The sequence below is a fragment of the Lepus europaeus genome, chromosome 2 (assembly GCF_033115175.1).
Source record: "Lepus europaeus isolate LE1 chromosome 2, mLepTim1.pri, whole genome shotgun sequence".
Classification (NCBI taxonomy): domain Eukaryota; kingdom Metazoa; phylum Chordata; class Mammalia; order Lagomorpha; family Leporidae; genus Lepus; species Lepus europaeus.
In genome coordinates this window covers 134,480,105-134,503,990 of record NC_084828.1, presented here as the reverse complement: position 1 = coordinate 134,503,990, position 23,886 = coordinate 134,480,105, and positions in this window count along the sequence as shown.

Sequence of the window (23,886 nt, the reverse complement as noted above, 5' to 3'; positions counted from 1 at the left end):
AAACAGAAACCTGACTTTGATCCTTGTAAAGCTATGGACAGCATAATAACTATAAAATCAAAACTTCCATGAAGTTAGAATAACACACATATGGGTCTCCTATCAATAGTGACTTAGGCAGTGAATGAGCTCTGAGAAAAAGAACAGGATACAAACCCTGAGTATGTTCTAGATGGCTGCACATGCTGAGGTTAATCTCCTAGTTAAGTGGGACACTTCCATACTCCATTTTAACTTAATTATAGAGTTATATGCAAAACTCTCTACCTGATTGATACAGAACTTCTTTCCACAAAGTTAAATTATAACAAAAATTTGGTTATGCAATGCTTTAAGCATTAAATTTTTAATAGGAAAATTAAAATTGTGTCTATTTATGGTATGTAATATGATGCTTTAAAATATGTACACACTATCAAATGGCTAGACCAAATAATTAATATGTTTATGTGCATTCCCTCACATAGCTATTTTTTGCAGTGAGGATACATTATGTATTCTTTTAGTCATGTTCAAGTATGCAGCATAATGTTACTAACTACAATCACCTTATTGGACAATAGATCTCTTGAATTTATGCCACCTATATGCTTCGACTATGTTCCTGGGCCCTCTTGACCCTTCAGCTCCTGGTAAGCATCTTTCTACCCTTTACTTCTACGATTTCCATTTTCTTTGTATTTCACCTGTAAGTGAGATCATGCTGTATTTGTCCTTTGTGTCTTTTCTTATTTTATTCACATAGCATCCTCCAGTTTCATTCATTTCATCTTAATTGACAGGGTCTCCTTTTTCTTTTTAAAGGTGAATAGTAGCACATTGTGTGCATATACCACATTTCCTTTATCCATTAATCTACCTATGGACATTTAGACTAGTTGTATGTTTTGCTATTGGAATGTAGGAATGCAGGTATCTCTTGGACATAATGCTTTGAATTTCTGTGGATATATACCCAACAATGAGGTTGCTGAATCATGGTAAACTTATTATTAGGTTTTTGAGGAATCACTATACATTTTGATGGCTGTACTAATATAGATTTCTACCAACAATGTACAGGCATTCCTTTGTCTACACAGCCTTGAAAATGCTTACCTTTCATCTTTTTGAAAATAACCATTCTAGCAGGTATAAAATGATATCTCATTTTGCTTTAAATTTGCACTTCCCTGATGCTTAGAGATATTGAGTATTTTTATGTATATGTTGACCATTTGTATTTCTTCTTTTGAAAAAAAAATCTATTCTTGTTTTTTACTCATTTTTAATAGAAGTATTTGTTTTCCTGTTATTGAAATGCTTGTGTTTCTTATATATTTTAGGCACTAGCCAGTTTTTTGATGTATGACTTGCAGCTATTTTCTCCCAATCTATGAGTTGTATCTTCACCCTCCTGATCATTTCCTTCACTTCGCAGAAGCTCTTAAGATTCATGTAGTCTAGTTTCTCTATTTAAGCCTATATTTTTAGGCTCACCTCCAAAAAAAAAATATTGTTTTCCAGACCAATATCATGGAGTTTCTCCTTAAATTTTCTCCTAATAGTTTTATAGTTTCAGATCTTATATTTAAGCCTTTAATTATTTTGAGTTTAATTGGTATATATTATGAGAAGAATGTCTAATTTCTGAAAATGGATGTAGAATTCTTCCAACACCATTTACAAAAGAGAATGTTCTTTCCCTGTTGTGTGTTGTCATGTTAAAAAAAAAAAAACAGTTGATCATAAATGCTTGGATTTGTTTCTGGGTTCTCTATTCTGTTCCAATAGTTTAAGTCAGGTAGTTTGATGCATCCAGCTTTGCTCGTTTTGCTCAAGATTCTTTAGGCCATTTGAGGTCTTTGGCTTATAAACTAAGTTATTTTCTTGACTTTTTTTCAGGTAGTTCATGAAGATATCTTATACGAACTATAAGATGGCTCTTTTATGTATGGAAACACTACTGATTTTTGTATGTTAATTTTCTATCTTGTGACTTAACCGAATTCATTTATTACTTTACTTTTAACAAGGTTTTTGTTTGTTTGTTTGTTTGTTTGGTGAATACTTCAGCATTTCCTATATATGTTATGACATTTATAAACAGAGGCAATTTGACTTCTTCCTTTATGATTTAGATGACTTTAATTATTTTTCTGACCTAATTTTTCTGGCTAGGACTTGAACAAAGTACTGAGAATTGGTAACCTTGTCTTTTACCTGATCTTAAGAGAAAAGCTTTCAACTTTTTAAAACGAATTGATTAAATAATTAGTTAATTAGAGAGAAAACACTCCCATCTGATGTTTCACTCCCCCAAAGTTCCACAGAGTTGGGCACCAAGGTGTAAGAAAAAAACTGGGAACTCAATCTGGTTCTTTCACGTAGGCACCAACATAGGTAGCAGAGACCCAATAACTTTAGCCATCACTTTCTGCTTCCCAACGTGTGCATTAGCCAGAAGATGGAATGCAGAGCCAGAACAGAGACTGCAATTCAGGCACTAAAATGTAGCATGCAGGCATCCCAATCAGTATTTTTTTAAATACTTACTTTTTTTGTTTAAGATTTTATTTATTATTTATTTGAGAGGTAGAGTTACAGACAGTGAGAGGGAGAGACAGAGAGAAAGGTCTTCCTTCTCTTGGTTCACTCCCCAAATGGCCTCAATGGCCAGAGTTGCACCCATCTGAAGCCAGGAGCCAGGTACTTCCTCCAGGTCTCCCATGCGGGTACAGGGGCCCAAGCACCTGGGCCAAACTCCACTGCTCTCTCAGGCCACAGCAGAAAGCTGGATTGGAAGGGGAGTAGCTGGGACTAGAACAGCACCCATATGGGATGCCGGCACTACAGGCAAGAGGATTAACCTACTGTGCCAGGGTGCTGCCAGCCCCTAAAGATTTACTTATTTATTTGAAAGGTAAAGTTACAGAGAGAGAGAGAGAGAGAGAGAGAGAGAGAGAGGAATGGAGGGAGAGAGAGGTATTCCATCTATTGGTTCACTCCTCAAATGACCACAACAGCTGGAGCTGGGTCAATCTGAAGCCAGAAGCAAGAAACTTCTTCCAGGTTTCCCATGAGGGTGCATGGGCCCAAGGACTTGGTCCATCTTCTACTGCTTTCCCAGACCATAGCAGAGAGGTGGATTGGAAGTAGAGCAGCAGGGACACAAATTGGCGCCCATGTGGGATGCCAGTACTGCAGGCAGCTTTACTGGCTACACCACAATGCTGGACTCCCAACCAGCATCTTAACAACTAGGCCAGATGCCCACCCAACTTTTTAATTTGAATAATAATGTTAGCTATGGGCTTCCCATTTATGGCCTTTATGAAGTCAAGATACATTCCTTTAACATAAAGTTTGTTAAGAGTTTTGTTTGAAAAGATGTTCAACTTTTTCGTGTATTTTCCTGAATCTTTTAAGATGTTTATATTTCCATTAGTCTAGTTTATCACATTTACTGAAATGTATATATGTTGAAATTGCTTTGCATTTATGGAATAAATCTCATTTAATCATGGTGAATGATCTTTGCAATGTACTGTTGAATTTTGTCAGCTAGTACTTTGTTGAGAAAGTGTGTGTGTGTGTGTGTTCATTAGAGATACTGACCTGTAATTTTCTTTCTAGTAATATCCTCATCTAACTTTGGTATTAGGCTATTACTCACTTACAAAATGAGTATGTAAATTTTTCCTCCACTTTAAATTTTGGAAGAGGTTGAGAAGGGTTGTTATTAATTTTTTACATGTGTGGTAGAATTCAGCAGTTATCAGAACCTTGAATTTTTTATTGATTTTTTTTAAACCCTTAGCTAGACTAAGAACAAAAGAGAAGTCTCAAATAAATAAAATCAAAAATTAAAGGGTAGTCATTACAGGTGATATCACAAAAATATATACTATTGTTAAAGACTAGTATGCAACAACAAATTGGATAATCTAGAAGAAATGGATGGATTCTTAGACACATGCGACCTACCAAGACTGGATCAGTTATGAGTAAAGAGAATGAATCAGTAATAAAAGTCTCATGTCAAAGCAAAGTCCAGTCTCCTAAATCATTATTGGTTTGTTCAGATTTCTTATTTCTTCCTGACCTTATATTGGTGGGTTGTATGTGTCTAGGAGTTCATTCATTTCTTCCAGATTATCCAATTTGTTGGTGTGCAATTGGTCACAGTAGTGTCTTATATTCCTTTGTGTTTCGTGGTATCAGTTACAATGACTCCCTATTCACTTCTGATTTTATTTATTTGGATCTTCTTTCTTTCATTTTTGGTCTAGCTAAAGTTTGTTGATTTTTATCTTTTGAAAAAACAGCCCTTAGTTTCATTCATCTTTTCTATTGTTTTTCTGATCCCTATTTCATTTATTTCTACTCTGATTTTTATCATATGCTTCCCTCTGCTAACTTTGGTCTGTTTGTTTTTATTTTTTCTTGTGCTCTTAGAGGCCATAGTATTTTTTACAGTAAATTCTATAGGTAAATTTGAACATATCACATTAGGCCACCTGAAATATACTATTTTAAATTTTTTACTGTCTAGTAATTTTTACATGATATATTTGTGGAAGCACTGTCTTCAGATAAAATTTGCTCTAATATTCTCTCTTTAATAACATTGCTTTCTAAAAAATTATGAAAATCAGCTTAATATTTATCATGTTATGGGGAGTAGTACATGATCAAAAATATCTCCCTGAAAGATAAATACTTTGTTATTGGCTTTTGTTCTGGATTTACTTTGGTTTCAAAATTGTTCCACCACTTCCATCTTCAATAAAGTTATTACTGACTTATCAATTTTATTTATATTTAAAATGTTAATGCTGATACCATAGCTGTTCTTTGTATTCATTTTTAGTTGTCCTATGAATAAGGTTACTGATATGTCCATGGCCATGCCTCATGGGATGGCTACAAAGTATGTTCATAAATCTTTGGAGGTGGCTATGTAAGAGGGATATATCAGAAATGCCTTAAGCAATGTCTGATGCTCACATATCTGTGCACGTTTATAAGGATTTTAACTTTCACCAATGAGCACATGATGTGTGTGAGTAATGTCTCTAAATTCCTACATACCACAATGTAAGCAAGAATTAATTTGTGATCATAGGGGTTCAGAAAGCAAAGTACTTCTTAGATCATCTGTTACATCCTTTAAATAAGTTATGATTAGTTCTAAGTGATTTATTCCAGGATTTGTTTGAAGTTTAGAATTCTTCAACAATGGAATGTCTGCATTGTCCATAAAGCTGTTTAACTTTGGTGAAGTTACATTTCTAAAAATTATGTTACATTTATATTTGACCCAGCCCAACTTATTAGTTCCAAAGATTCACAAGGGAAATCTGTGTCCCTTAATTCATTTTTAAGAACTAAAGCTAAATTTTCCATTAGAAGACCTTAACGTTATTAATATAAATGGTTCAAGCTAATTATTTATCAAACAACTCATATATAGTTTTAAAATACCTCTCTATTTCTATCTTAAACATCTTATCATCCAAAGGTATTCATTGTAGCATTCTTTGTGAGGAAATAACCATTTTGATGTGGACACACTAAAAATAACTATATATAAATCAGGAGTCCTCCTTCTCCCTTATTCAAAGAAGCTCCCATCTTCAGCAAGCAATTCTATTTCTGGCAGTATATCCTAGGGAAATGATACAGAGGCAATGAGGAAATGATATATTAAACAATTTCCCTTAAGAGAAATTTGGAAACCATCTAAATGCCTAGCAATGTGGGAATAGTTAATTACACTAGTTTTCCACTTTAAAAACCTTATGTAAGTTCTGCCAGTTCTACTCAATGCTAATAGCAAACCCAAGTATGTAGGAGGCACTCAGAATCTATCTGTCCAATGAATGAATGATTCATCTGTTAGTTTCATAATAAAGAATGCAGAAGTATTTTATACAAGGTGCAAAGTTTAGCAAAAAACCTAAGTATGGAAACATATCTATAATTCCTCTACTATGAAAAATATGTGCACAGGTAGAAAAGAATAAAATATAATTATCAAGAGTTTCTTGGGCCAGCACCGTGGCTCACCAGGCTAATCCTCCGCCTGTGGCACCAGCACACCGGGTTCTAGTCCCGGTCGGAGCGCCTGATTCTGTCTTGGTTCCTCCTCTTTCAGTCCAGCTCTCTGCTATGGCCCAGGAGTGCAGTGGAGGATGGCCCAAGTGCTTGGGCCCTGCACCCGCATGGGAGACCAGGAGAGGCACCTGGCTCCTGGTTTCGGATCAGTGCGGTGCGCCAGCTGCAGCGGCCACTGGGGAGTGAACCAACGGAAAAAGGAAGACCTTTCTCTCTGTCTCTCTCTCTCTCACTGTCCACTCTGCCTGTCAAAAAAAGGAAAAAAAAAAAAAGAGTTTATTGGAACTGGCATTGTGGTATAGCTTCACTTCCATTCCAGCTCCCTGCTAAGGTGCCTAGGAAAAGCAGTGGAAGATGACCCAAGTACTTGGTCCCCTACCACCATGTAGGAGACCCAGATGAAGCTCCTGGCTCCTGGCTTTGGCCTGGACCAACCTCCTAGCTGTTGTGGTCATCTGGGGAGTAAACCAACATATGGAAGTTTCATTCTCTCTCTCTCTCTCTCTCTCTCTCTCTCTCACCCCTCTCTCTCTTTACCTCTCTGTCTGTAACTCTGACTTTGAAATAAATATAAAATTCTTTTTAAAAAGGTTTCTTTACTTTCAAATTTTCTTTCATATGTTTTTCTGTAACTGAGCAAACAACGCATGAGTAGCTATGCCTCGTACCTGGCCTCATATCGACACATTCAGCTTGAGGGTCAGTTTACTCTTCTCTCCTCCAGCTACTACTACTATTTCGGTTGCCTACTACCTCACTCACCTAACACTTCACCCATACTTCTTCCTTGTGCCTTTCCTTTTCCCTCATACTCACCTATTCTGCTTCTTCGAGCATTTGTAACAGAGAAAGCAAATCATCTGTACAGAGCAGCTCTGGCTATTTTGGGCATAACACTCATGTGATAGCTATGGCTCCCAAGAAGTACAAATATATAAAAGTATAATGTTACTTATAACCTCATGACAATCCACATCCGATTTCTGAACACAAGGCTATATTGAAAGGACCTGAGGCCAAAAGTAACAATTTTTAGCTTAAACATTTTATAGAGATAGAGTGACAATGATTTACAGATTGAGACAATCAAAAGTAAAAGTGATGAATAAAAATTTAAAAAGCCATAAATGAAGATTAAATGACCACATAAAATAGACACTACATTTGGAGCAGAAGCAGGAAAGTAAGTATTTCATCTCTAGCAAATATTTATATGAAGAAAGCACTCACAATTTTCCACTCATCTACATGAGTTGTTCACTGGTATTGAATATTATCCAAAAAACAATGTTTTTAAATTAGTCTATTGTCTTAAATCATACACAACTTATCCAAGAAATTACACATGATTTTTAGGAAACTAGTGCCAAGTGGAGAGGGGCTAGAGGTGACTGTAGGGCTGTTACCAGACGAGGACATGTTGTATTGAAGTGACTTCATGGCATTGTGCAATTGTAGCACTTCTTTACTTGGTGAGACTTTCAAAATGGAGCAGGTATATATATATATATATATATATATATATATATATATATATATTATATTACAAGAGCAGGGAGCAGGTATCCTCAGGACACAGCAGCTAACCTGACATACACTGAATTTCATCAACCCACACACTCCTTAGAGAATAAAGTTAACCATTATTTTTCTAGGTAACTTTAAGGGAAAATACTGCTGAGGATTTTAATATGGAATGCCATTGCATGTAATGACTGATCAGAATTTCATAAACATTAAAACTGGAGGGCAAAGATGTGTCTTAGAATTACACTATGGCAATAAAAATCCCAGAACTATGTGGTCAATGAAACATTTACTATAAAGTTCTTCACTGACACTTCTGTTTTGCTTTGTTTTGTTTGGTTCATAACAGTAAAGCTAAAATATAGGACAGTTCTTCAAAAAATTCATAGAAAATTCACATTGTGAAAAAAGCTACACATGGGTTTTAAGTTTTTTGCACTAATCTTTTAATTCCCTTTTCCCACATTGTTTTTGAAGCTCCCTTGTACAATGTCCTATAACTCCTCAAAGACTATTTGAATTATTCAGGTTTAGAGTTGAGAATTCTAGAGATAAAGTACCACATACCATTATCCAATAAATAAAATTTAATCTTAAAGAATTTGGGTGACATATACAAAGATCCAAATATGTTACATGTTGTGATAATCATAAGATACCCAAGAAGACTAAAGCTATTAACCCCATCAGTTGGAATACTCCGCATCAAAATGATACTTTTTTAAAAAAGAATTATTTATCTGAAAGTCAAAGTCACACAGATAGAGGAGAAGCAGAGAGGTCTGCCATCTGATGGTTCACTCTCCAATTGACCAGAATGGCCGGAGCTGTGCCGATCCAAAGCCAGGAGCCAGGAGCTTCCTCTGGGTCTCCCATGCAGGTGCAGGGGCCCAAGGACTTGGACCATCCCCTACTGCTGTCCCATGCCATAGCAGAGAGCTGGATTGGAAGTGGAGCAGCTGGGTCTCAAACCAGCTGCCATATAGGATGCCGGTGCTTCAGGCCAGGGCGTTAACCCTCTGTGCCACAGTGCCGGCCCCCAAAATGATACTTTAGGGATAAGTATTTTGTGTGGTGATTAAGATATCACCTGGAATGCCTGCATCTCATATTGGAGTACCAGAGTTCAAGTCCAGTTTCTGCTCCTGGTCCCAGTTTCCTGCTATTGCAGATCCTGAGGGTTAGCAGATGAAAAACTCAAGTAGCTGGTTCCCTGCCATCTGGATTGAGTTCCTGGCTTCTGGTTCCAGGTTTTGACCCAACCAAGTCACGAATGGTGCACCCATTTGAGAGTGAAACAGCAGGTTCTCTTTCTTTCTTTCTCTCACTCTCTCTCTCTATACACACACACACACACACATACACACTCTCTGCCTTTAAAATAAATCAATAAATTTTAATGATAATTGATATTGGTATTAATCACCAAGACAAATCTATAGTATTCTATTAAATAATAGTCCTATGAATTCTTAACTTTAATCACTTATCTCTAATTCTACTTAACATATCACATTCTCCACAGACAGGCTGTTTGTAAAAATTTTTCTACAGACATGAGACACAATGGAATTAGATTGCTATTATTCTAGTAGTGATAATAATTATTAAATCAATTAAAATATATTTCTTTGAAGTTCCTCCTTTGAAATATTTGTTAAGCTCAGCATCAACACTCTTGCTTATATTCTACTATGCTTTAAAATTCAGCCTTTAACACAAATGACTTTGATTTATTATCATATTTAGTCTAATAGGTTTATCTTAATTGCTTCCTCTGCTGACGACACTGACCATAGCTATAAACTAGCAGATGCCTTCACTGAGCAGTGATGTAAAGATTCTTGCCATGGGATGTTTTAGGCACAGCTGTGGGAAATGCAAGTTTCATTTAACTAAGTTCCCTGCGTCTGAAACCACAGATTCCATTGAGATGAGTCTTTGCCTTTTGGGTTTCATTTGTGATATCATCTTCACACAGTTAGAAAAGAAATAGTAAACACTGGGGAATTCACTAGTTTTGTCGGCCTTCTAGGACGTATTTGTCTCCATCTGTGGTTAATTCTACCTAAGAGAAAAAAATTTTGCCTATAGGACCACTCTAAAATCATATGAGTCTTGTGAAAAAGTCAATTCATGCTGCCAAAAAATTACTATCCCAGTGAAAAACATTTGAAATGTTCATCAAAAATTGTGTGGGGACAGGTGTTTGGCCTGGTCATTAAGTTGCCAGTCAAGATGTCTGCATCTTACTCAGAGCTCCTGGCTTTGAATCACAGCTCCACTCCCGATCCCAGCTTGGTGCTAATGTGTGCCCTGGGATGTAGCAAATGATGACTAAGTTACTGTGTCCCTCACACCCATGTGGGAGATCTGGATTGAGTTCCTGGCTCCTGGCTTCACTTGGCTCAACCCCAACCATTGTAGGCATTTAGGGAGTACATCAACAGACAGAAGGTACCCCCCCCCTCTCTTCTCAACTAAAACTAAAAAAAAAAAAAAAAAAAAAGCTTTGTGAAAGAGAGAACACATCAAGTAATGAAGATTAATGGTGTGAGTGCTGGGATTTATCAAGCAGTGAAACTCTTCTCTCTCTTCTTTATGCCCCCAGATATGCCTATCTTGAGGTATTTGCCCCACCCACTGCACTAAAGCATGTGGATCTGAATGGATTATCACCCTGTTGGACACACCCTGGAGTTAGTTCTTCTATTCAATAAAGAAAATTGTAAGTCAGAAGTTGCACTGGTTTAACTCCCCACAAACCTCTGAAAATATCCTCCTTAAAGACGAGACCACTTTAGTTTGATTTCTTCTCCAACTCCACTTCCCTGCTGTCGGGGACCACCACATGACCTGAATTCTATTAAAGGCTTAGGGTTTGGAGACCACTGCATTGTCTGAATTCTACTGAAGGCATGCTTGGTCAGATTGCAAAGTTATGTCAATGGCAAAGGTCATTTGACAAGACGCTGAGGCAGCTGAGGAAATGCTGTGGGCTCCTGGAAACAGCAAGTGGACTTTCACCCCAGTTAATAACTAGTCCCCTCAAGACCCCTACACATGTGATTGTTCTTTTAATCCCGGCTTCCAAGTAAACAAGTCCTTCCTGGAAACACTGAAACTCCCCATTGTTCCCTGTTTCACTGTTAAACGCCTTCATCATGAAATCCTGTTTTTGCTAAACTGGACATTTTTTATGATTAATCAACCACAGTACCATTAATAATAAACACTTGGGGTAACCAGGCACCTGGGCCTCTGCCTCTGCCTCCACCTGTGGCAGTGGACAGAGTGTCTCCTGTTTTCCCCACATTACAATCTCCAGTCTGAGTCCTCACTCTTTCCAGTTAACCTGACACCCTGCCCCCCTCTTTCCACTTTTCTCTCCTCCCACCTTCTCCTTACTGTTCAAAATCAACCTCTCAGAAAGAGAAAGGGAGAGACAGTAAGAGAGAAAGGGGTGGGGGAGGGGAGGGAGGGAGGAAGGGAATATCATTCTTAGAATTTTATCTATGATCTATATTGAATCTGTTAAAATCCAAAAATAAAAAAAAAATCATCCTCTCTATTGCATGCATTTACTATGTACAATGAGGATTTCTAACAAGAAATATACAACTTCCCTAAAAGAGGAAGGAGTAGAGGAGAGAAAATCGGGTTGATGATTAGATGGTCTTTGGTTATCTGGAAAAGCTGAGATGCAAACTAAACATCCCTCCAGATTAATTACTATTACCTTCCCTTTTCCTTAATCAAATCTATTACTCTTTTATAATGTGTTTTTCTATAAAGATGACTTTCTTGCAAATGCTTTTCTCACCGTAATATTATTAATTATTCACCAGTTCCTATGCATTAATTTCCAAAATATGATAATCTACCTTTTTTTCGTATGGTGAGTGGTAAGGACCTGATTTTTTTTCCTATATGATTAGTTGGTGAACTCCATTTATCATTGGCAATCTACCCACCACCATTGCTGTTTATACAAACTTTCATTCCCTAAATTATTCCAGCTAAACATCCATAGAATAAGATCCATTTTTCTGAAGCTGGCACTGTGGTATAGCGGGTAATGCCACTGCCTGCAGTACAGGCATCCATATGAGCACCAGTTCAAGTCCCAACTGCTCCACTTCTGATTCTGCTACCTGTTAATGTGTCTGGGAAAGCAGCAGAATATGGCCCAAGTGCTTGGGTCTCTACACCCATGTTGGAGAACCAGAAGAAGTTCCTGCCTCCTGGCTTCGGATAGCCCCACTCTAGCTGTTGCAGCCATTGGAAAGTGAACCAGCTTATGAAAGATTTCTCCGTCTCTGTCTCTCAATATCTCCCTCTCTAATTCTGCCTTTAAAATAAATAAATATTTTTAAAAACTGATTTTTCTGCCTACTAGATACCATTTTTCTTGCCACAGTGAGGATAATTACTTCCTCAATATTACTTCACTGATTTATTATGAATCTAATATATGCCTGATATTTTGGTAAGCAATAGTGAGAGATACAAGTCTTACAATTCGCAAACTGTACAGTATATCTGGTCACACATAAAATATTATTTTTGAAGGACTTATTTATTAATTTGAATATCAGAATTACAGAGACAGAGGGAGAGACAGGAGGAGAGAGAGGGGGAGAGAAAGAGAGAGAATCTTCCCTCCACTGGTTCACTCCCTAAATGGCTAAACTATCTGTAGCTGGGCCAGGAGGAGCCAGGAAATACATCCGGTCTCCCAAGTGGGTGGGAGGGACCCAAGGACTTAGGTCATCTTCCATTGCTTTTCCCAAGCCATTGGTAGGGAGCTGGATTGGAAGTGCAGCAGCCAGGACAGGAACCACTACCCACATGGGATTCTAACGTTGCAGGCAGTGGCTTTACTTGCTACACCACAATGCTTATCATTAAAATATTGTGTTTCAAGACAACATTGCCATACTCTGGTTTCTCTTCAGATCATATAAATCTTTCACCTTTTGCTAAAGACAACATTGCCTGGATCTGAGTACATTAATATCAGTGATTACTTGCTCCTCCACCCATTCCCAACTCACACACACACACACACACACACCAAAGCATCATTTGTGAGAATCACAGTCATCTCACCTTCCTTTCAAGAAGCTGTCAAAACCACGTATTAACAATGCTGATATAGACTAAATAGTATTCCTAATCACTCCCCCAAAAGATGTTCACTTTCTGATCCCCGATATGTATAAAATTGTTACTTTAAATGACAAAAATGATGTTGTGATAGAATTAAGAGTCTAGACTATCCACACATCCAGAATGTAATCAGAATAGTTCTTCAAGGAGAGACAAGGTCAGGGCCTGAGGGAAGGCGATGTGACTTCAGAGACGGGAGTCAGAGTGATGCGAGGAAAGGACTAAGAGCCAATAAATGCAAGTGACATACAAAATTACTTAAAAGGCAAGGAAACAGATTCTCCACCAGAGCCTACATAAGGAACACAGTTGTGTCAACCTATTCCAGGCATAAAAGACCTCTAGAATTGCAACACAGTACATTAAAACTATTTGAAGTCACCAAATATGTGGTAATTTGTTACAGTAGTACTAGCAGGAAACTAACATAACCATGGATAAATCCACACTCTCTAGTACAATATTCACAACTTTGCCCCAAATAATAACAATGCAACTCTACAGACTAACTTCCACCTTGATCCATTCAAAGCATCAATACTATCAGCACCAACTCCTTGCATTCCCCCTGTCCCATCTTCTGTGACCTATCTTCAATTCTAGTCAGGACCATGTCCTTTTCAATGTAATTCATACCCATAACCTTCTTAAAGTCGATTTATTTCATTCCATCAATTTGAATATTTCCCATTAAAGTGGTTACCAAGCAGTACTTTAGCCTTTTAAACTCAATAGTGGAGTTTGTAATTATTTTTAAGTTATTTGAAGTATCCAGTCTGCTGCTCTACCAGATTATAACCTTCAAAGAAACAGGAAATATATGTGCATTGGGTTTTTAATCATCCTAGCAGGGCCTCCAAATTTCTCATATCATGCTGCACATGAAAATAGTAGGATTATACAGCATATTGATAAATGTATGAAGTTCTTGGTTAGGTTTCTGGCTGCCTCTGGACCTGCCCACAGGCCCTGTTATATACTCAGAACAGGGGAGTTGGAAAAGTTCTCTAAATGTATAGCACCATGTTGCTCATTTAATTGGGTTCCAGACATGTTTGCTCACTCATCTTATTAACCAGGAATTATAAAACTACTGGCATTTCTAAAACCAAACATATATAGCTCTCAGAAAAAGAAAAGTAATACCTTATACTATTGTAGAATCATGATTTAGAAAGTAATTTATGCACAGTTTCACTTGACTATCCCAATGTACCCTGTAAGGTAAGAAAGTAGGCATTATTATTGCTGTTTAGTAAATTAAGAAACTAAGACTTAAACAGGGAAATTATTTCTAAAGCTATCAAATGGAAGAACATGGACTGAAAAATAGCAGTTCTAATTCCATATCAATTTTTCTTTTTCCCATGTGATTCCTTAAAGCCCCTGAAGCTAATATTTCCAAAACCCAAATTGAGAGGTAAATAAATTCATTCCTCATGTTTAAAATAGACACTTAAAATCCTGTATTCTAAAATCCACACCATTTTATTTCTAAGATTTATTTGTTTTTTTTTAATAAAAGATTAAATAGTACCAGAAATGGACAAAATGCTATGTTTCATCATGTTTATCACTTATGAGACAGACCCTAGTGGCCACACAGTATTAAACATAAAAGTTTTACGTTTTATAGGAGACTTGCTGAGGCAGCAAACCGCAGCCTCATTGGAGAAGTGCTACAAGGTATCTGAAGATAAGAGAATGGCTCAAATGGAGAAACCATATGCATTATGAAAAATGCTTGGGGGTCTGCACGGCTGGAGGATAAAAAAGACACACACCTAGCTGCCCTCGAGCAACAGGAACAGATAAATTCTTTTATTCTTATATCATCTATTGAAGTCAGCAAGTTCCTCCAGGAGAAATCAATAAGACAGTTGCATACTAGAATGGACAGCAGTAAGCTATCTGTTATCCCCCCTTTTCAGACATAAGATGAAGACAAATGTAATGCATTCAAATCAGGAGGAGATAATATGGCAGCCTACCCTAAGCAATGTGCAAGCCTACTTAATAACGGGACGATTCTAGGTGCCCTCAGGTTCCACACAAATGCAAAGGAAGAAAATCATTCATCTTGCTCTTCGTTAATTCTCTGCCTCCTAATAGTTGCTCCTTTAATAAGACCATTCCTTTAATTAATGAGTCTTCAGGAACCATGTGTATGGGAGGGAGGTTAGCTGTGTCTCAAGATGAGAAAGTTGGGGCTGGTGCTGTGGTGTAGTGGGTTAAGCCTCCACCTGTAGTGCTGGCATTCCCATATGGGCGCCAGTTCTAGTCCCAGCTGCTCAACTTCCAATCTAGATCTCTGCTGTGGCCTGGGAAAGCAGTGGAAGATGGCCCAAGTCCTTAGGCCTCTGCTCTCACATGGGAGATCCAGAGGAAGCTCCTGGCTCCTGACTTTGGATCGGCACAGCTCCGGACGTTGCAGCCAATTGGGGACTGAAACAGTGCATGGAAGACCTTTCTCTCTCTCTCTGCCTCTCCTTTTCTCTCTGTGTAACTCTTTCAAATAAATAAATAAATCTTTAAAAAATATATAAAAATATAAAAAGATGAGAAAGTTTCATTTTCAGAGTTCTCCCTTTGTTCACTCGTTTGAGCTTAATTGAAGTGTTTTTCTTTATCTCCCCCATTTCGTGCTAGTTTTTGTGAGTGTTTGCTTTTAAAATGGAAATGGTTTGAGGAGCTATGAGGACATGGAAAGCAACTTAGGATAGTCCAATTTAGGACACCTAGCCATACCTCTTACTAGCTGTGTGACTTTGGGTAAATTATTTAACTTCCTTTGAATCTCAGGATCCCATCTGTGATGCAATACAATACAATATATAATTCATATTATACAGTACAGTATACAATACAGTATATACTAGATACAATACAGTGTCTAGTGCCCTTCCATCCTCCTCAGTCAAATTTTCTGTCAAATTATTTCAGAAAACATCCAGATCTCTATACATGTCCCAAACTATTGCATTATCTTAAGAGTTTAATGATGAAGAAATTTTATTTTATGCCCAGAGGCTTAGTTGCTTTAATACACACATGTATATACACATGCATATTTATATACACAAGCACATATATATATGTATATATTTAGTTAGCTGAGCAGTTTATTGGAGTCTCCTTTTTGAGAAAAATAATAATAATTTAAAAGACATTGATCAAAACAAGAAACTTGTGTTTAATTTCTAACAAAGGAAAACTAATTTTTGTATTTTCATTTATTAAATGCTAAAATGGAACTAAATAGACATTGTGGTAATACTGCTATTAGGAAGCTATATCTAGAAATCATAATCTAACACAATATGTATTTTTTATTTCCTAATCTTAAAGCACAATCGTTAATCCTTAAAATAAGGCTTCAGAATTCAAAAATATGAGCAAAAATAATATCCCTCACTTATATAGGCTTTCTCATGAGCCAGACAGTGTATCTTATCTAATACTACAACACTGCCATGAAACAATTACTATTATTACTGCTTTTCTACATTTGGGAAGAGATTACTCAATTTGCTGAGTGTCTTGCAGTTAGGCAATAGCAGAGTCCATGTCTAACTGCAAAATTCTTTTTTTTTTTTTTTGTTTTTTGACAGGCAGAGTGGACAGTGAGAGAGAGAGACAGAGAGAAAGGTCTTCCTTTACCATTGGTTCACCCTCCAATGGCTGCTGCAGCCAGCGCGCTGCGGCCGGCGCACCGCACTGATCAGGAGCCAGGTGCCTCTCCTGGTCTCCCATGGGGTGCAGGGCCCAAGCACTTGGGCCATCCTCCAGTGCACTCCTGGGCCACAACAGAGAGCTGGCCTGGAAGAGAGGCAACCGGGACAGAATCCAGCACCGTGACCGGGACTAGAACTCGTTGTGCCAGTGCTGCAGGCAGAGGATTAGCCTATTGAGCCGCGCTGCCGGCCGCAAAATTCTAAGTTATTAAGCTCTACGGCTATAATTGTCTATCATCTCAAATACAAATATAAATTAAACTGAAGTGGAAGGTCCATCATATATCCAATAGGGAGAAAGCAGAGAATCAAACTCAAACTTTTATTCCAGTCTGTCCCACAACCTCTGAACTAAGGTCACAGTGGGGTCAGATGATCCCAGTTCTAACATCTCACAGCACTATGAGCCTGGACAACTCAGTCCAACTCTTGGAACTTTAGTGTTCTTATGAGATATTTGAAAAACTATCTCATTTTGCAGAGTTGAGGTGAAGACTAAAGGTGAGCTGTTTAGAATATGGGACAATTGGGGGCCAGCGCTGTGGTGTATTGGGAAAAGCTGCCTCCTGCACTGCTTGCATCCAATATGGCACCGGTTCGAGTCCCAGCTGCTCCACTTCCGATCCAGCTCTCTGCTAGTGGCCTGGGAAAGCAGTGGAAGATGGCCCAAGTGCTTGGGCCCCTGCACCCATGTGGGAGACCCAGGAGAAGCTCCTGGCTCCTGACTTTGGATCAGCTCAGCTCTGGCCATTGCAGTCATCTGGGGAGTGAACTAGCGGATGAAAAACTCTCTCTCTCTCTCTCTCTCTCTCTCTCTCTGCCTCTCTGTAACTGCTTTTTAAATAAATAAATAAAATCTTTAAAAAAAAGAATATGGCACACTGTGGGTACTCAATAACCAATCATGATTATTTGTATTTGCTGACCTTAGCTCAAAGAACACTTGTGTTCTCAACTTACTTTTTATCTATTTGAATTTATCCAATATTTGATATGGTATCATCATATTCACAAAGCTTTTACTTTTTAATAAGACAAACATATTTATAAGTTTCTTTTTATGACATAATGTTAATGCTATTAATATTAGTATTATCTTTTATCTATACTATGCTTATGACATAATATTAATGTTTACAACTGTTATTCCAGGTTAATACTATAGGCAAGAAAAACTTTCAACATCATTTTGAAGAGACAGTGTAGTTCTTCTGGGGCAATCAACAAAGCTTCATATAGACATGCAGAGAGGAAAAAAGTCTCATCCAGCTGGTAGGTAGATACCACCATTGTGTTTCCTGCCATCACCAAGAACAGCAGCATAGCACTGAAGGGGAACTACAGTGGGAGAAAGAACGACAAAGAAAACAACAAAAATGAGGAGCAAAGAGAGAAATAGATTTTTTAAAAAGCCATATGCTTAGAATGAATAGCTGAAACCAGTTGATATGAGCACATGTTTTTAAATGTGGCGAAATTTCCTCTCAAGGCTTTTTTAACTATTAAAGTGAATCTTCTGTGAGAGCCCCTGATGGATGAGATGAGGCGAACTTCACTAGATGTTCTCTACACACAGAGGGCTGAAACTTGATTTAGTCTGTTACATCATTGAAAGAGTCTCATAAATTCTCAAAAATAATCTTGAATCTTCCCATTCCTCATTGCCCTTCATACCTACTAAAAAACACAAGGCTGACTTGTAACAGTGGTCTGTTTCTGTGTGATTACACAAATTTACTAACCCCATAGCAGATAATATCTATCTCCTAAAATATATAAACTATATATAAATAATATACAAAATATCTATCATCCTAACAGTGTCACATAAAAATTTTTTAAATGACTAGAAATATATATATATTTTTTAAAATAATCAGTTTCCTTAAAAATCATGGCAAACCAACCAAAGATCAGTATGCTCTCCAGGATACTCATCCAGTAGATGAACATGTGGTCTTTTTCCCACAGCAAGAATACCTGGCATGTGAAAGTTATTTATATTAAAATCTTTGAGTGATCTTTTGTTTATTTTAGTATACTTGATATTGTAAAATCATTTTCGGTAGGAGTTTCCTCAGGCTGCCATTAGAGGGCATGAAAGAATAATGTGCAGGCCAATCTCTTAGAAGCCCCGAAATTAACCCTGAAGGAAAGAGCTACCATTTATTCTGGTTTTAAAAGAAGAATTTATATAAAACAAACTAATGGTAGAAATAATTCATCTGCAAGGAGTTTTGACAGAAACCACCATCTGTAGAGAAATTAGGGTGTTGATAGTTCTTTCAGATGTAAAAGACAAAAACAATTCACTTAAATTTCAATAAGCATTGTTTAATAATCATAAAATCCTCATCCAGAGCAATCACTAGATTACATGGCAAAAAATTAAGAGAAAGAAGAAACAAGAATGAAAGAGAGAGACATAATTCATGAGGATCAGAGAGAAAAAGAGAAGCACACATTGCAAAAAACAAAATCTCATTTTAATTTTGATGTGGGATAATGGGGAAAAAGGACAAAAGAAAAAAATCCTAAGTATATCTCTCTTTGAAAAGCAGCAGATCAATTTTGTGGCTTCAAAGTGTACCCCCACCTACAGCATCTCTCTGGGTTTCTTACACAACTTGCTTCTTTCCTAGGGGCAATGACAACAAAACCTCAGTCAAAAAGAGAATAGATTCCAATCCCAACCACAGGAAAATAATCCAATCTTCCTATTCCTTACATCACTGGATGTCTTAAAAGGTGATAAATATGTGAGATATTCTTAAATGCCAAACCTGAAGGTTATAAAACATATGGATCCATATCCATTTATGAATATAAATTTTCTCTTCAAATAAATGTTCATGAAGCCGATGTCAACCTAGCCAATGCATTCTTAACTGGCAAGAAAAAATTTAAAGCTTATATTTCAGGTCAACATAAAACCCTCTCTTATGAAAGATCTGCCTTAGTAGCAATCAGTCTTACCTTTATTGAATTCTAGGATAAATTTATTATATCAATCCCGTTCTTTAATTTACAAAACAGTAAAATCCCAAGATCACCTTCAAACAGAAGGAACACAGCTTCAATATGTTTCTATCACACTATGAAGACTGTTAAGACTCCCTACAGAGCACTTTGACTTAAACCCTATAAATTTCCTGCTTAAAATTTCAAACAAGAGAAACCAGGGATACATATGAGTACATAAACCCACCTTTCAGTGGTGTTGTGTACTAGTCTGTATTGCTGAAGGGTATAAAAGAAGCCATAAAGGAATCGGAATTATACTGAACAGGATCTCAGATGCCACACTCTATTTGTAAACACAGACCACTGGAAATTGCAGAGAGACAGATGGGAAAATATTTCCAATGCTCTGGGATGGGAGGGAGGCACTTAGCAAGGCATCTATCCCATAGGACCCATCTGACTGACCAGGAAATGGATGCAACGAAGTTTAACAGCTATAAATGAAATATGGACCAGACATGCTACACACACAGCTCATTCCTTATTTTAAATGCTTTGTTTTCATTTTTTTCATTTCCTACTTCATTTATTATGTGGACAAAAATCACATAAAATTTTTAAAAATCACAAAAAAGGTACAATTTGATCCTTCATCCTAGATTCCATGTCTTTAAGAAGTACAGAAAGCAGTAATAAGTAGCTGAGAGAAGTTGAGCATTTCCTTTATCCAGATTGGAAAAGAGTCGATTGTTTCATTTGATTATTCAGGTTCGGCCTTACCCATAAGACTGCAAACCCCTGTGTTCATTTTCTTGTCAAACTTGTTGTAATCAAGCATTAGCATTGTATTTTCACTAACCTATCTCCTACTTGAAACTCTAAGTTATTTAATGGTAGAAAATGAATTCCAAGAACAGAGGCTGCTCCAGAAAAGTTCCTTGCTCCATGCTTGGTGTATTGACCTCAATGAGAAAAACCAAATAAAAATATCTTCAGATCTATAATTTATATCTATAGTTTTTCTATTTTATAAAATTCACTGAGTATCTATTGTGTGCCAGAAACCATATTGGACCCTGAAAACATGGCAATAAGAAGATGAGTAAAAAGGTCTGTTAGGGCTGGCTCTGTGGCATAGGTAAAGCCGCCATCTGCAGTGCCAGCATCCCATATGGGCACCAGTTCAAGTCCCAGCTCCTCCACTTCCCATCCAGCTCTCTGGTGATGGCCTGGAAAAGCAGTAGAGAATGGTCCAAGTCCTTGGGCCCCTATACCTGCATGGGGGACCTGTAGGAAGCTCCAGGCTTCTGGCTTCAGATCGGCCCAGCTCCAGCCATTGCAGCCATTTGGGGAGTGAACCAGCAGATGAAAGATCCTGCCCTTTCTCCCTCTGCCTCTTTGTAACTCTGCCTTTCAAATAAATAAATAAATCTTTTTTTTAAAAAAAGCCCCTTTTACTTTTAAAGCTGATCTTATGTGGGAAAAAAGTCAGTAAGAACAGCATCTAAAACTATGCAATAAAATTATGAAAATAGGGGTCGGTGCCTTGGCTCACTTGGTTAATCCTCCACCTGCAGCCTGGCATCCCATATGAGCACTGGGTTCTAGTCCCAGTTGCTCCTCTTCCAGTCCAGCTCTCTGCTGTGGCCCAGGAGGGCAGTGGAGGATAGCCCAAATGCTTGGGCCCCTGCACCCGTGTGGGAGACCAGGAGGAAGTACCTGGTTCCTGGCTTCCGATCAGCACAGTGCTGGCCATAGCAGCCATTTGGGGAGTGAACCAACGAAAGGAAGACCTTTCTCTCTGTCTCTCTGTCTCTCTCTCTCTCTCTCTCTCTCTCTCTCTCTCACTGTCTATAATTCTACTTGTCAAATAAATAAAAAAAAGAAAGAAAACAGGATAAGAACTATTGTAAACATAAAAGGAAGGTAACATACACAGTAGTAGTCAGGAGTCCCTATGTTCACAAAACATAAACTTCATTTTGATGAACATGAAAAAGAAAGATAATTAATATGACCTAGAATCAGAGTGGTGTGATGTGCTGCCTTGACACCTAAATGGCCTAACCTTAAGTTCCTCCCTATATTCTGCTCCTAAATGTAAAGTCTCCTAGGCAAGCCACCCTTCTTATCAAAAGGCCCACAATGCAGTTCCTCTTTTAACCTGCCAGCCATGCAGAATTGTTACAACTAACCAATCACACCCTCCCACAGGAACCAAGGAACACCCCAGCCTCTTACCACCACAAAGCCTGCCTCTACTGCACCTTGTTTACATTGTTCCTAAATACAGCCCGCAGTGGGCATGCACAGTACCTGAAGTTCTCCTGCAGGCTGCAAGTACGTGACTCACAAACTGTTGTCAGTTGCACCTGTCCAGTGTTGAGCATGTTCTGCCTTCATGATAACCATAAGGTGGAAATATCTCCCTCATCAGCAGAGAGAAGAGGAAGCAATTAAAACAAAGCATACTACATTTGCAGCGCAAAGTCACTGGTGAATTTTCATGGAGAAGATACTGGACTTGGACCCAGGAACTCCAGGGCAAATCTTCCCATCTCTCTGGAGCCTCACGAGCTTTCTGAATTGACAGAATGAAAATGGCCATTGTATTTACTTAGAAATTTATTTCACATAAAATAGTTCTCAGGCATATTTTAGGCAACACTCCAACCCTGTCCCAAAAAATGCCTATCTTTCTTTTTTTTTTTTTTTTTTTTTTTTTTACAGGCAGAGTGGATAGTGAGAGAGAGAGACAGAGAGAAAGGTCTTCCTTTTTGCCGTTGGTTCACCCTCCAATGGCTGCTGCGGCCGGCACATCGTGCTGATCCAAAGCCAGGAGCCAGGTGCTTCTTCTGGTCTCCTATGCGGGTGCAGGGCCCAAGGACTTGGGCCATCCTTCACTGCCTTCCCGGGCCATAGCAGAGAGCTGGCCTGGAAGAGGGGCAACCGGGATAGAATCCGGTGCCCCAACCGGGACTAGAACCCCGTGTGCCGACGCCACAAGGCTGAGGATTAGCCTGTTAAGCCACGGCGCCGGCCAAATGCCTATCTTTCTTACACAATGCCTTTAGTGGTTCACAATACTGATTATTTTTTAAAACGTTGCTTTTTGGAGGTACCTTTCTCTGAAAGGAGGAGAGAACTTCCACTTTGACTACGGCCTTGTCGGAATAGGATCGATGTCGGTGAACCCTAAAGGCTTCCATAGCCTCGGCAACTCATGCCTAGAGCCTAGGGAGATTACTGACGCCATAAACAAGAGTGTTAAATTGTTAAATCAACATCAGGAGTCACTGTGTACTTACGTCCCATGTGGGATCTGTCCTTAATAGGTTGTCCAAGGTGAAGTAATAATATAGCTAGTACTGAAACAGTATGTTTACACTTTGTGGTTATGTGTGGGTGCAAACTGATGAAATCTTTACTTAGTACATACTAAAGCGATCTTCTGTATATAAAGATAATTGAAAATGAAAAAAAAAAAAACCTTGGTTTTAAATTGGAAATTACATAGAAAAATAATCAATCTTTTTTTTTAAAAAAAAAATCTTGCAGAATCTCTGTCATTAATGTGATGTACACTGTTATTTAATGCTATAACTAGTACTCCAACAGTATTTTTTCACTTTGTGTTGCTATGTGAGGGCAAACTGTTTAAATCTTTATATATACTAAACTTATTTTCTGTATATAAAGAGAATTGAAAATGAATCTTGATGGGAATGGAAGGGGAGAGAGAGTGGGAAAGGGGAGGGTTGCGGGTGGGGGGGAAGTTGTAGGGGGAGAGCCTTTGTAATCCATAAGCTGTACTTTGGAAATTTATATTCATAAAAAAAAGTTTCTTTTTAAAAAAGACAGTGGTACAGAGAAAGAGGTATATATATACATATGTATATATTTATATACACACACACACACACACACACTTGGGGCAGGGGGAGAGAGAGAGAGATTTTCCATCTGCTGGTTCATTCTCCAAGTGGCCACAATGATTGGGACTGGGCCAAGCTAAAGCCAGGAGCCAGGAGCTATATCCAGGTCTCACAAGTGGGTAACAGTGTCCAAGCACTTTCCTAGGTACATTAGCAGGGTGCTGGATCAGAAGTAGAGTAGCCAGGACTCAAATCGGTGTTCAGATGAGATGCTGTGATATAGGAAGCAGCTTAGTCTGCAGAACCACAACACTAGCTCCCAAAGTCTTTTTTCAATTCATTAATACCCACAACACTGAGGCACATATGTGACACGTATTGTTCGCCAACTTCAAATGCTCTTTGTCTCTGTGAACCCTTGCCTTCTCCCAAGAGTAAACTCCTGAATGGACTTTGACATATTGCTTTGCATCTCCAAGATCTTGTATAGACACAAATACTCAATTGATGTTTTT